This window comes from Schistocerca gregaria, chromosome 3 (assembly GCF_023897955.1).
Source record: "Schistocerca gregaria isolate iqSchGreg1 chromosome 3, iqSchGreg1.2, whole genome shotgun sequence".
In the NCBI taxonomy this organism is placed as follows: Eukaryota; Metazoa; Arthropoda; class Insecta; order Orthoptera; family Acrididae; genus Schistocerca; species Schistocerca gregaria.
The window spans coordinates 698,810,719-698,823,088 of record NC_064922.1 but is presented as its reverse complement, the minus strand read 5'-3'; the positions used below and the strand labels follow the sequence as shown (position 1 = coordinate 698,823,088).

Genomic DNA, 12,370 nt, shown 5'->3' with positions numbered 1-12,370 from the left:
GAAAAAAAAAATAATAAATAAAAAAATTAAAAAAAGCGGTCTGGGGGGCGCTGCAGTCATGGACTGTGTGGCTGGTCCCGGCGGAGGTTCGAGTCCTCCCTCGGGCATGGGTGTGTGTGTTTGTCCTTAGGATATTTTAGGTTAAGTAGTGTGTAAGCTTAGGGACTGATGACCTTAGCAGTTAAGTCCCATAAGATTTCACACACGTTTGAACATTTGAATGATACAACACACACTCTTGGATGACATTACGTGTGGCCGCATTAGAGGAGAGCACAAATCCAAGCAGGGTTGTCCGGTAGTTGAACGTCATCCACACCAATTTTTTCGCGACTGTGGAGAAAACCTGGAGGCAGGAAAAACAGTGCGGCCATGCCCTACCATCTGCTGCCGGAAGTGCTTGAAGACGACTAACTAATACAGCGCTTGCCGTGGCCAAGAGATCTAGCAGCAGCTGCTGGTCACACATCTCATGCCAGATTGTGTATCGTCGGATTCAAGAGGTTGCTTTGCATGCTCTGCTACTTCCTGAATGAATTCGTCCCACAAAAAGGTAAGAGTGGCTCAGCACTGTGACATAACCCTCGGTGAACAGATCAGGAAGAGAGTATTATCATCCTGCCACAGATGAATCTTAGTTTAGCCTCGAGAACGATTCTCCTATTAATGTGGTGAATCCCAAGAATACGATACTACTGACAAGCTATGTGTTTGGCGGCTTCGGTGATTATGTCTAGAGCGGCATCATTTCCGAAGAGCTTTATGTGTTTCCTACGGGTACCGTGATGACTTCGGCCTATAGGGATATGGATTCGAGTTTCATGTGATGATCATAACGACCAACTACTTGCACCATGAGGGCACCATACGTCAAGAGTGACCTGCTCATTCCTGAAACTAATCTCAAGTTTAACCCTGGAGTGACACCACCGTTAAACGACAACTTATTTATTCTCGTGTCAGAAACTTACATATAGTATAAAATTATAACACCTTTGCCCAAAACTTGGACAGTTCCAGTTCATTTTCTGTTCCTAGATGAAGTTCATCTTCTGTGCAGGAGGGTGGCACATTCGGCTTTGAAGCATATGTTGAACAGTCTGGTCTTCTCCAAAGTCACACTTGAATATCGTGTTGATCAGTGTTGCCCTACCTTCCCAAATTAACCTTTGATCTGCCAACTCGAGACCTCAGCCTATCCAGGTACTTCCAAGTCGTCCATTACTCATCATATCCAGGCGACAGAATTTCTCCAATTCTTTTACAGCCAAGGGAGGGGGGGCGATGTGTCGTAGCATACATAGTTGCAACCTAGCTTTTCTGGCAGTGGTTCTAAGTGCAGCCGGCCGAAGTGGCCGAGCGGTTCTAGTCGTTACAGTCTGGAACCGCTCGGCTGCTACGGTCGCAGGTTCGAATCCTGCCTCGGGCATGGATGTGTGTGATGTCCTTCGGTTGGTTAGGTTTACGTAGTTCTAAGTTCTGGGGGGGCTGATAACCACAAAAGTTAAGTCCAATAGTGCTCAGAGCCATTTGAACCATTTTTCTAAGTGCAGCCGATGTTCTAAGGAAATTCCTCCTTCAGTCGTTGTGGATGCGGTTCGTGCCCAATCAGAGGATGCGTTCTCTCCTACTCCACTTCTTTTATTTGCTGATTTGCAGCTATTTCTCTTCAAACAGGAGGTGATGTTGTTATTCCTGGGAGGTGGTAAAGCCATTCGACTGGAGCGGATTTAAAGTAACCTGTTATGATCCAGCAGGTGTCATTGAGAGCTACGTCCACCTGTTTGGTTTGCGTTGAATTATATCGCAAGGGACAGGCATACTCAGCCGCAGAATAGCATAGTGCCATTGCAGAGGTTTGCAGAGTTTCAATTTGACTACTCCACTGTGATCCGGCCAGTTTCTATAGATGATTGTTTTTGGTTGAAACTTCTGGCTTGCATTTCATGCAGCGCTTCATGAAAGTAAGATATATATCAAGCGTCACCCCTAGATATTTTGCGTTATACAAGCGTTCCCGATCGATACCTGACGATACTGGGATACACGAAAAATAAAAACAGACGATCGTACCATGGGGAACTTCATAGAACGAAGACTGATCCTTTCAACCCAGAAACATCCACATCTTAGATAACAATGTACAAGACACACTAGGGTTCATAAAACATCAGTATCAATTATTTAAAAAAAATGACTGCGTGTTGTCTTCTTACAGATCAGCTTTAGGTATTTGGGCGTACAAGACCTTGAATTCTGCAGGCGCCTTACAACGCTAAACTTCTCTTGTGTCTAAAAAGAGAGATACGCACGTGGGTACTACTAAAAGAACAATCAAGAACACAAAAGAAACTGTAGAACGGAAGGGAGAAACTGATCAGCTGTTGCGGCGCATGCTTTGTAAAACGGAGACTACCGTATTCGATGTGATAAGACTCAGAGCATCCGATGCTGGCAACTAACAACTGCACACTATAAAAAGCCATACAGTTTACTAAACACCGTAGTAATTTTAATCAGAAGGGTGAGTGTGTGAAATTAAATAGAATGTGTATTCCGGTGCTGAAGAATCTGTATACCATTGTACCACCGTGAGATGACAGCAACAGTGGGCGACAGCAATCGACAACAGCCAATCGCACTCGAGTTTTCAAAACATATGATGTCACCACACTATATGGGAGAACGTGGAAATGAAATTTTATTGCAGTCAGTACATAGCCAAGGTGTTCATCGGACCTTCGAAGAAATTACAACCTCCCCTGAAGACGTCTCTCACTGACGCGGCAGGGTTTCAAGAAGAATTTCACCCGACTACGACAAAGTAGCCCGGAATGATTTAATACTTAAGACAACGCCTATCTGCCAGGTGGGCGACCTGTTACCTAAAGAAGTTATGGTTTTTTTCCCTGCCGCAAGGACTAGTAAGGGGTCCATTTAGTGCCATGAAGACAAATGGGGAGTTCCTCAGAAGTAAAAGAAAGAGCTACCTGAAAAAGCAGACGACTCTGTAGTGAAATCCGATATTAATGACGAGCACGACGGTGTGCTGATTACATGTCATTCCCTGAAGTTGTCATCCAGCGATGCAATCACGCCTCAGCTAGTGAGTGAAGCAATGATCGGACGACAGGTCAATGACTCACAAGAAGAGTATCACCTCGTAGCTTTGTTCAGTAAAAACTATAATAATACGCTAAAGAGCCAAAGAAATGTTATACCTGCCTAATATCGTGTAGGGCCTCGCGAGAACGCAGAAGTGCCTCAACACGACGTAGTATGGACTCGACTAATGTCTGAAGTAGTGCTGGAGGGAACTGACATCATGAATCCTGCAGCGCTGTCCATAAATGCGTAAAAGTACGAGGGGGTGGAGATCTCTCCTGAACAGCACGTTACAAGGCGTCCCAAATATTCCCTGGGGAGTTTGGTGGCCAGCGGAAGTGTTTAAACTCAGAAGAGTGTTTCTGGAGCCACTCAGCAGCAATTCTGGACGTGTGGGCCGTCGAATTGTCCTGCTACAATTGCCTCAGTACGTTGGAATGCACAATGGACGCGAACGGATGCAGGTGATGAGACAGGATGCTTACGTACGTGTCACCTGTCAGAGTGGCGTCGAATGTCATAAGACCTGCACCAAGGTGGCCGGACCTGCCCCGCAAGGGGCCTCCCGGCCAATGACGCCAAATGCTCGTTTCCATACCTGTCTATGTAGACGTTTCAGGGACCCATATCACTCCAACTGCACACGCCCCTCACCATCACAGAGCCTCCACCAGCTTGAACAGTCCCCTGCTGGCATGGAGGATCCATGGATTCGTGAAGTTGTCTCCATACCCGTACACGTCTCTCCGCTCGATACAATTTCAAACGAGACTCGTCCGACCAGTCAACATGTTTCCACTCATCAACAGTCCAATGTCGGCGTTATGGGCCCAGGCGAGGCGTAAAGCTTTGTGTCGTGCAGTCATCAAGGGTACACGAATGGGCCTTCGGTTCCGAAGGTCCATGACTATGATGTTTCTTTGAATCGTTCGCAAGCTAACACTTGTTGATGGCCCAGCACTGAAATCTGCAGCAATTTGCGGAAGGGTTGCAGATCTGTCACATTGGACGATCCTCTTCAGTCGTTGTTGGTCCCGTTCTTGCAGGTTCTTTTTCCGGCCGCAGCGATATCGGAGATTTGATGTTTTGCTGGATTCCTGATATTCGCAGTGCACTCGTGAAATGGTCTTCCGGGAAATCCCCACTTCAACGCTACCTCGGAGATGCTGTGTCCCATCGCTCGTGTGACGCGCCAACTATAACACCAAGTTCAAACTCACTTAAATCTTGATAACCTGCCACTGTAGCAGCAGTAACCGATCTAACAACTGCGCCAGACACTTACTGTCTTATATAGGCGGTGCCAACCGCAGCGCCGTACTCACCCTGCCAACATTGTTTGTATTTTAATACCCATGCCTAAACCAGTTTCTTTGTGTAGTGTTCTATAATAAAAATATTACCCGCTGCCGCACAGTTCATAGTAATTTATACATTACAGGGAAGGATGCCAATATCTGTAAGAGTTGTGAATTCGAAGTGAACGTATGACCGATAGTCTCTTAAGCAAGACCATTCGTCTGCCCAGTTAGCTACATTTTCCACGAGTGACTTGCTATGGTTGTTATGCGAAAACTGTAAACCTAAAAATCGTACCAAAAGACGAATGCTGAAGGATAGCAGAGGCCATGGCCCATGACTCGAAAGTGCCGCTACCGAAGCAAGCAAGTAAGCACTGTATCATAAAATATAACCTCGCCAATATTCCGAGATGATTAAAATCAAAGCTATTCAATAAACGCATACTGTCGAGCTATTACTCTTTAATTTTTGTGTCTATGTACGTTTCAATCCCGTTTAGCTGTCAGCAGAGCAATATTACCGCTCAATACCAAACGTATATGCGCTCCGAGTAATTGCAAACTCCAGAGCTTGCCCACAAAAAGAAATCATGAACAAATTCAGTATTAGAAACTTACCAAAAACACTGAGTTTCTGTATCGGATCAACCGTTCGAGGACGTCTCTCTCCTCATAATTGATCCCTGTAAAACAAGCGAACAATACAATTAATTTCGTAAATAGTTTAGTTATTCACCACGAATTTCGACCGTTACCTCTTGTGCTACATATTTATATTTTGTGTGACACTATATTTCGTGGTCCTTCCTAGACATATGTGAGAGAAAAAAATACTTCGTGTTTATGTCAAGTACGCAAATAAAATTACCGTTTCATCGGATGAAAGACAGACGAGCTGAAACGTTATGACCACAGCCCACCGTGAGATTGAAAGGCGTTGCGGGTACATAATGCGTGATTCCATGATGATGTTACAAACTCTCTGGGATGAAGAAGGAGGGGAAATGTATCAATTTGAGGTAAGTGTCTCCCATCCGAAAATACCGAGTCGACAGTTATTAGCGAAAATCGTTCTAATACCGCTCACCGTGGAATACATGTAACGGTACTTTTGTTGGTTAAGTTGTAGGGTAGGCAACCACGGCGAGCACTTGGGTGTAGATGGGATAAGAACCTCTACGACTCCAATACAAAGGGCGTACTGTTTACTGGCATTAGCAATCCTGATGTACAGTGTGTTTGTAATTAAATTTACGATACATGAGAGGGCTCCCATGGGAAACGAGCTATCGTAGGACAATGAAACTTTGTGGGAGACATTTTTAAGAACATGATCGGAAGAGGAATAACGAATGAACCATTGAAGGAAACACGTCTTAATTGCCACATGAGAGGATAACATTTGTTAATTGTGTACCAAGTTTACATTCCAGGTTACAAATGTTGCTCAATGTGAGGACGAGTTGCATCTCTGCACAATCCACGACAGCCTGGAACCGTACTATAGATTCCAGTTCACAATTGTTCGCAGCACTTTTCGAACTGTGGACTATGGAATGTTCAGCTGTCGTGACACAGCTCGTGCACTGCTTGAAGATCATACATTGCGTCCAGCATTCTCGCCCATCAGCTCAGCAATCAGCAATTTATTTTACAATTGGCCGTCGCTCTCTCCCGCAAGCAATTCCCAAATTGCCGGTTCATTCGAACTTCCGAAATATGTTCTTCAACCCAGGTACGAACAAAGCCCCGATCACTTGTCCAGACCAACGTTGACTGCAACTATAATGCACATTGATGCTTGCCTTTCAATCCTACGTCGCCGTACCACTAGCGGCGCCTAATTACAAATCATGACACTAACACTACTAACAACGCAAATCCTGCGGTGCGCAGTCTGAAAAATCATTCCTGTTAAGTTGGGTAGTTGGGTACCCATAAGGTAAATGGCTTTCCGTCTATAGTGGCTCAAGTTGTGAAAGTTTAATTACTGTACAGTGATAGACTGCAGTCTGTGTTTACAAGCTGAAATACTAACGTCGATCAGCTATAACCAAATGGATTTGTAGCCAGTGACGGAACGTGCAGACACGTTTTTCATGTGTGGGCAAGAAAATGGAAGCAGTAGAGAAGCGGAAAGGTTGTAAGAGACCAAATATCGTGTAGAAGACAATCGGCTCAACCAGGATTCCAAGATTGCTCCTACGATTAAGCAGGCTATTGGGTTTCTATTTGTACCACAGTACAGCGTCCGAGAAGGAACGACGAACAACACGGACTCCAGACTTAATAGATGCACCGCTTGCTCGCGTGGATGAGGCGCCTGTGATCAGTACTCGAACAGTTTCAAGTAAAATGGATGTTCCGCAGAGGAGTGCTGAGTGACGAATATTACGGGGAATGCAGCTACATTCCTACCATCTCCAGAAAGTGCGTGCTTTGACTCGGAGCTCGAGTCGTATTCATCCAATGGTTGGTTCTTGCAGCGGCTTACAGTCAATCCACACTTTCCTGAGTATGTACATGTCGCAGATGAAGCGTGTATCATCAGAGATGGAGGGCTAGGTAGTCGCAATAATCATGTCTGGACCGAAGAGAATCTCCACGCTACAGTTGTGACGAGGCATTAACACAAATTATCTGTCAACGCGTGGGCAGGCATAGTCAGTGATCGAGCACTAAGCCCATTTCTTCTTCCTCCCCACTCAAATGCACCAGTGTACACAGTGTTTATCCGAGTCCATACTACCCAGGTTCCTGGAACATATTCCTGTTGTCATTCGTCCGTGGATGTGGTTCCAGGATGACGGAGCCCCAACTCACTTTATACAGAGGATCCATGAACACCTGGGTCAGACATTCCCTTGAAAATGGATACTCAGAGGAGGTCCTGTTTCGTGGCCAGCACGTTCATCTGCTCTCACCTCACTTGATTACTTCCAGTGGGGCCATGTGAAAAGTTCTTGTGTACGGGATGCCTGTCGAGACTGAAAAGAAGCTCCTGGCAAGACTTCTCATTGTGACACAGTTCGAACGATTCTGGGAATATTAAAAGAAGTACGACAGAACTTCGTGCGACAATGCTGTACATACGTTTACGCTGGGAGACGCCATTTAGAACAACTGCTGTAAATGTAGCAACTTGTGAAACTTGTACAGACAAATTTAACTCATTATTTCTGTACTGTATACTTATGTATGATTTTCGGTCTCTCTGACATCAAGTTACATGTACCGTTACTAGCCCATCAACAGGGGAAATTATCTGAGGGTATTGGGTAGCGGGATTCTTTACGTCATGATCAGGATTCAGGAGATGGACCCCTTAGCTTCAACGCCGTGCGAGGCTAAGGCGGAAATGGAGTAGATTTTCGCTTATACCTTTCGACTCAATCGAATCTGTAATAGGGTCCTTCACCTCAAATTGATACATTTACTCTTCAGCATCATTCCTCAAAACCCATAACATCATCAAGGAATCACCCTTTACAAGCAGACCAGAGACGAATGGGGGATCAGCCTAGTAGCGATGTAATGGAGAATGTTACGGCCCAGTGTCTTGGAACGAACATCTCGGAAACGCTGAAGATGGTCAGCGTTTCAAGTGCTACTCGGATGAGCATCAATGGAAACTAGTTTAAGGGCAGTGAAATGACACGTGGGCGACAAGGTGTTGGACGCCTAACATCGTTACAGAGCCTGGGGACGGCGGTTTGTGCATTCTGTTAAGTACGATAGGCGGCGATCTGCGGCAAATCTGGCGACAGAGCAAGATGCTGATACTGGGAAAAGTGTTTCAGAGAACACTGTTCAGCACATATTGTTGAACAAGCGGTTCTGCACCACAGAACTACTTTTTTCCATATTGACCCAACGGCATAAATTACGATTGCAGGGGTGAGGGATAATTGAAATTGGCCTGTGGATCAATGGAAACATGTTGGCCAATGAGATGAGTCACGTTTCTTGTTACATCAGATTGATAGTTAAGCCTGGATACGCTATCATCTAGGCAAATGCCTCCCACCACATCACGGCTGCAGACTGATAGATGATTTTGTTGACACTCATCTGGTATCCCACGTGACCTATGGTTGTAATCGAAGGCGCCATGGCAGTTATGAACGATGGAAAAATTATTCCAGACCATATGGATCCCTTCATGCTTAGTGTCTCTTCCGGTAGTGATGGCACCTTCCAGCATGATAATTATACATGTGATAAAGACTGTTATCCCAGCCCGATGAGACGCCTGACCTTGGGCCTATTTACGTTTAGCTCGGCCTGAATGACGTAGCCAGGTCCCCAGCCGACAAATAACCTAGCTCCTGTCGCCTATAAACCCCAGGAAGTCTGCGACATGCCTTCTAAGGTGCTGTTACTTTTGGTAAGTGTCCCGGGCTTCCTGGGGTTTGTAGATGGCAGGAGTTAGGGTATTTGTCGGCTGGAGCCCTGGCTATGGGTCAGGTCGATGCTAAACATGAATAGGGAGAAGCACAGGAATCCACAGCTAGGCGAATCTTCCACTGCCCCTCCATGCAGCAATCTGACACCTACCGAATGACGTCCATCATGGCATGATGCCAGAGGCGACGATATCTGTACCACAGAATGGGCTAATGAACGAGTGCTGTGTCTCCCATCACAAGTCACGACAGTGACAGTGACATCAATTCACGCGACCCTTCTCCACAGCCAGGTAAGCGACAAATCTTTCACCTAGTCATCCGATATCCGATGACTTCCATGGCTGCCTGGTGACAGACCTCTCACCCACTGACTGTCATACCATGTAAGCACCAAACACAGATGCAACTAACCACCATGTCAACACACCATCAAGTGTTGTTATGTCTATGTCATCCCATCAGCCTTCTGGGGACTCTACCCCTGTTGCCCCCCCGCCCCCCCCCCCCAAGGCAGAACATCTAAATGGTCATCCACTCGTGCCCATTGCAGTTGCTATGGTTTGGGTTCTGATGCCTCCAGACCAGGGGCATATGTTGGTGCCAAGAACCAGGACACTGATTCCCATCCCGACCTCATTTCTCAGCATCCATCGCCAACCCCACTGAAGATGGACAAGATACCTACTATTGTTGTTTACAGTCCCATGAATTACATTAAATGAATACTGAACTACAAAGCCTTATTACAGGTCAAATGTGGGCAGTTTACTAGAAAGACAAAATTAAGTACCTGCTTGACACAAAGGACGATTACCTCATAGTCATCAACTTTATGAAGTCGATGGTCATGAATTACTAGACACTTTGGGGTTCTGGCAATGGAAGAATAAAAATTGTGATCAAAGACCTTCCCTCCAAAGTTATAAAAACAGATGTCAGTCATGGATTACTCTGTCTCAAGTTTCTGGATCCTAAGACCCAAAAGTTAATCCCTTTCCTAATCCATGTTGTCTCCCTTAATTGGAGAGAAGACATCAAACATATGCCCTGTGCACCAAAAACTGTACTGAACCGTATGAAGGCTGCAATGGACCACCCATGTGCTGTAGGTGTCAATGATTGCAGCACTCCAGTAATTACTGCTCACTGCCTTTGCAGTGTGTCTAGTGTGCCGGCCCACATGCATCGGAAGACAGCAAACTCCAAGCCTCAGAAAAACTCACATGTGCCCAATGCTTGGGGTCCTCTCACGACCTCCGCCATCTGGCCTCCTGGAAAGGTTGTCCTAAATACCAGAAGTCAATGAAGTCTTTTCCCCTCCAAGAAGGAAACCAAGGACGAATTGACCGCAACCGTCACCATGGGACTGCACCCTTTTCTCCATCTTACAGGGCCAACACAACGATCATCAAACTGTACATTCCCAAACACCTAACACATCTGTGACACAGGGACCTCCTCCAGCTCCATCCCCTATGACTATCTTTGTCGCTGCTGCTCAGTCTCCTCCTGCTCATCCATCTCCTGTGACGAATACCAACACTCACCAAGCAGAAAGGCCATCTGCAGCCTCCTCATGCCCACCAGTTGAAGCGCCCTACCCTCCATTGCTGCACCTTCTCCACCTGTCACAACATGCACCATTGACCGCAAAAGGGCCAAGCTGCCCATCTAGGATATCCTCCCAATGATTTAGGCAAATGCTTCGTTTCAGGGTGACATGCAAGAGATCCTCCAGGTCATCTCCATATTCATGCAACCCCAGCTGTCATTCACGAAATACTTCAGAAGATCTGTCGGTCGAAGGATGGGCTCACAATGAACTTGGTTGAAGGGCTTAGCCAGATTTTGTTATAATGGGAAATTGCCCACCACACAACCACTAGCACTCTTGGGATCCAGTCATCAGTATTTTTAATGCTAATGGCATTAAACAGATCAAGACTGAATTAAACATCTTCCTCTACAATCACTGTGTGGACATTTTACTTGTTACATAAACTCTGTCTCAAATGGGTAGACGATTTTCGTCTTCGCAACATAGTTTGTTATCACACAGACCAGCTCTATCATCATGGTGGCAGCACAGCAATGTTCCTACATAAGACACTCGTCCATAATCACAGAGCTGTCCAACCACTAGAACATATAGAGGCCACATTGTCACTGTGTCTACCTGCCTTGGAGCCATCAATTCTGCTGTGGCGTACTTCAGCCCTAACCTGCCACTTCTCGGAGCAGAACTCCTCACATTGGCTTCGTTTAACAGACTCATTGTTAGGGCTGACCTTAGTGCCAAGCATCTCGCTTGACATTCTCATTTCGCTAATCACAAGGGCAGATTCCTCTTCGTTCTCCCTTGACCACCAGGGACTGGGATAAATTTGCCAGAGTCCTCTGCAACACCATCTGGTAAAACCACAACCTGACAACGCCTGCCAGTCTGCTCAGCACCATTCATTATCTAACCACAAAAAACCAGGAGGAGTGAAGTCCCTCTACTCACATTGTATCCAGGGCTTTAACCCCACTGGATGACTTGTCTCCCCTATTGTGGGAACTGGAAATCCAAAAGAACTGCTACTGAAAACAATGGAAGCAGTTTTGTGACCCTTGGAATAAGCACTGCATGAGGTGTCTCCACGCAAATTCTGCCACTGCCTCGCCGACTGGAAAACAGAACAATGACAGGACAAGATGTTCACCTTTCTCCTCCAAAGTAAGTCGGAACACGCTGTTGTCCAAGCCTTCAGGCGCTCCATGGTGAGTACCAACCATTACGTCTGCACAATGGATGACTTAACTTTTGATGCCCTAAGTGTGGTGCAAAGTTTGGCCAATGAATTTGAGGCCCAGAATTAACTGCTCGTCCAGGAACTCCTGCCAAACGAACTCCAGGATGAATGCGATTTTCTGCCAGCCGTTACTGCTTTCAGAAACAGACCACCTCTTACGGCCCCTCAACTTACATCGAAGGCCAAAGTCCAACGGATCCTCCAGATGAAGTGTGGACAGTCAGCTGCCGGATTGAATGGCATCTGGAATGAACACCACTGTCAGCTCCCATGCAAGCCACTGGCCTTATTCACAAACATTCTGAACCGTTGTCTCACAACTAACCTCCCCCCAAAGAGGAAGCAGGTCAAACTGATTGCCATACTCTGGCAGCAGCCGGGAGTATCCATCCAGAACATTTCGGTTTCACTTCATACCTCTAAAGTTCTTAGGGTCACAGAACATGTTATCAAGGGCTCAACTCCACCACGTCGACGCCAATGGTTTTCCTGGACGTGCAAAACGCTTACGACAGAATTTGCCAGGACAAAAATGTTGACGCAGACGACCACCCCAGAAACCTACATCAATATCGTGGACATTTCCGCCATGATATAACCCTATATGACCGGCCGCAACACTGACCAGCTCATTGTTCCTCTCCAGAGGCAGCTGGACGTATCAGTCACCTGGCGTCGTTCAAACAAGATGGCCCTCAATTGTGCCAAAACTACCGCAGTCTACTTCACCAAACGGCGCCCTATCCTCTGCCACAACGTT

General features: G+C 46.2%; 1 protein-coding gene across 3 annotated transcripts in view; it reads right to left on the bottom strand.

Annotated features, from left to right (window-relative positions):
* LOC126354708 (MAP kinase-activating death domain protein) overlaps window positions 1-12,370 on the bottom strand; it is a 684,767-nt gene that overhangs the window by 598,380 nt on the left and 74,017 nt on the right. For all 3 annotated transcript variants that reach the window (XM_050004532.1, XM_050004534.1, XM_050004547.1), the window contains exon 2: window positions 5,025-5,089. The gene's annotated coding sequence lies outside the window, so the exon portion shown is untranslated. The remainder of the gene's footprint in view (window positions 1-5,024; window positions 5,090-12,370) is intronic.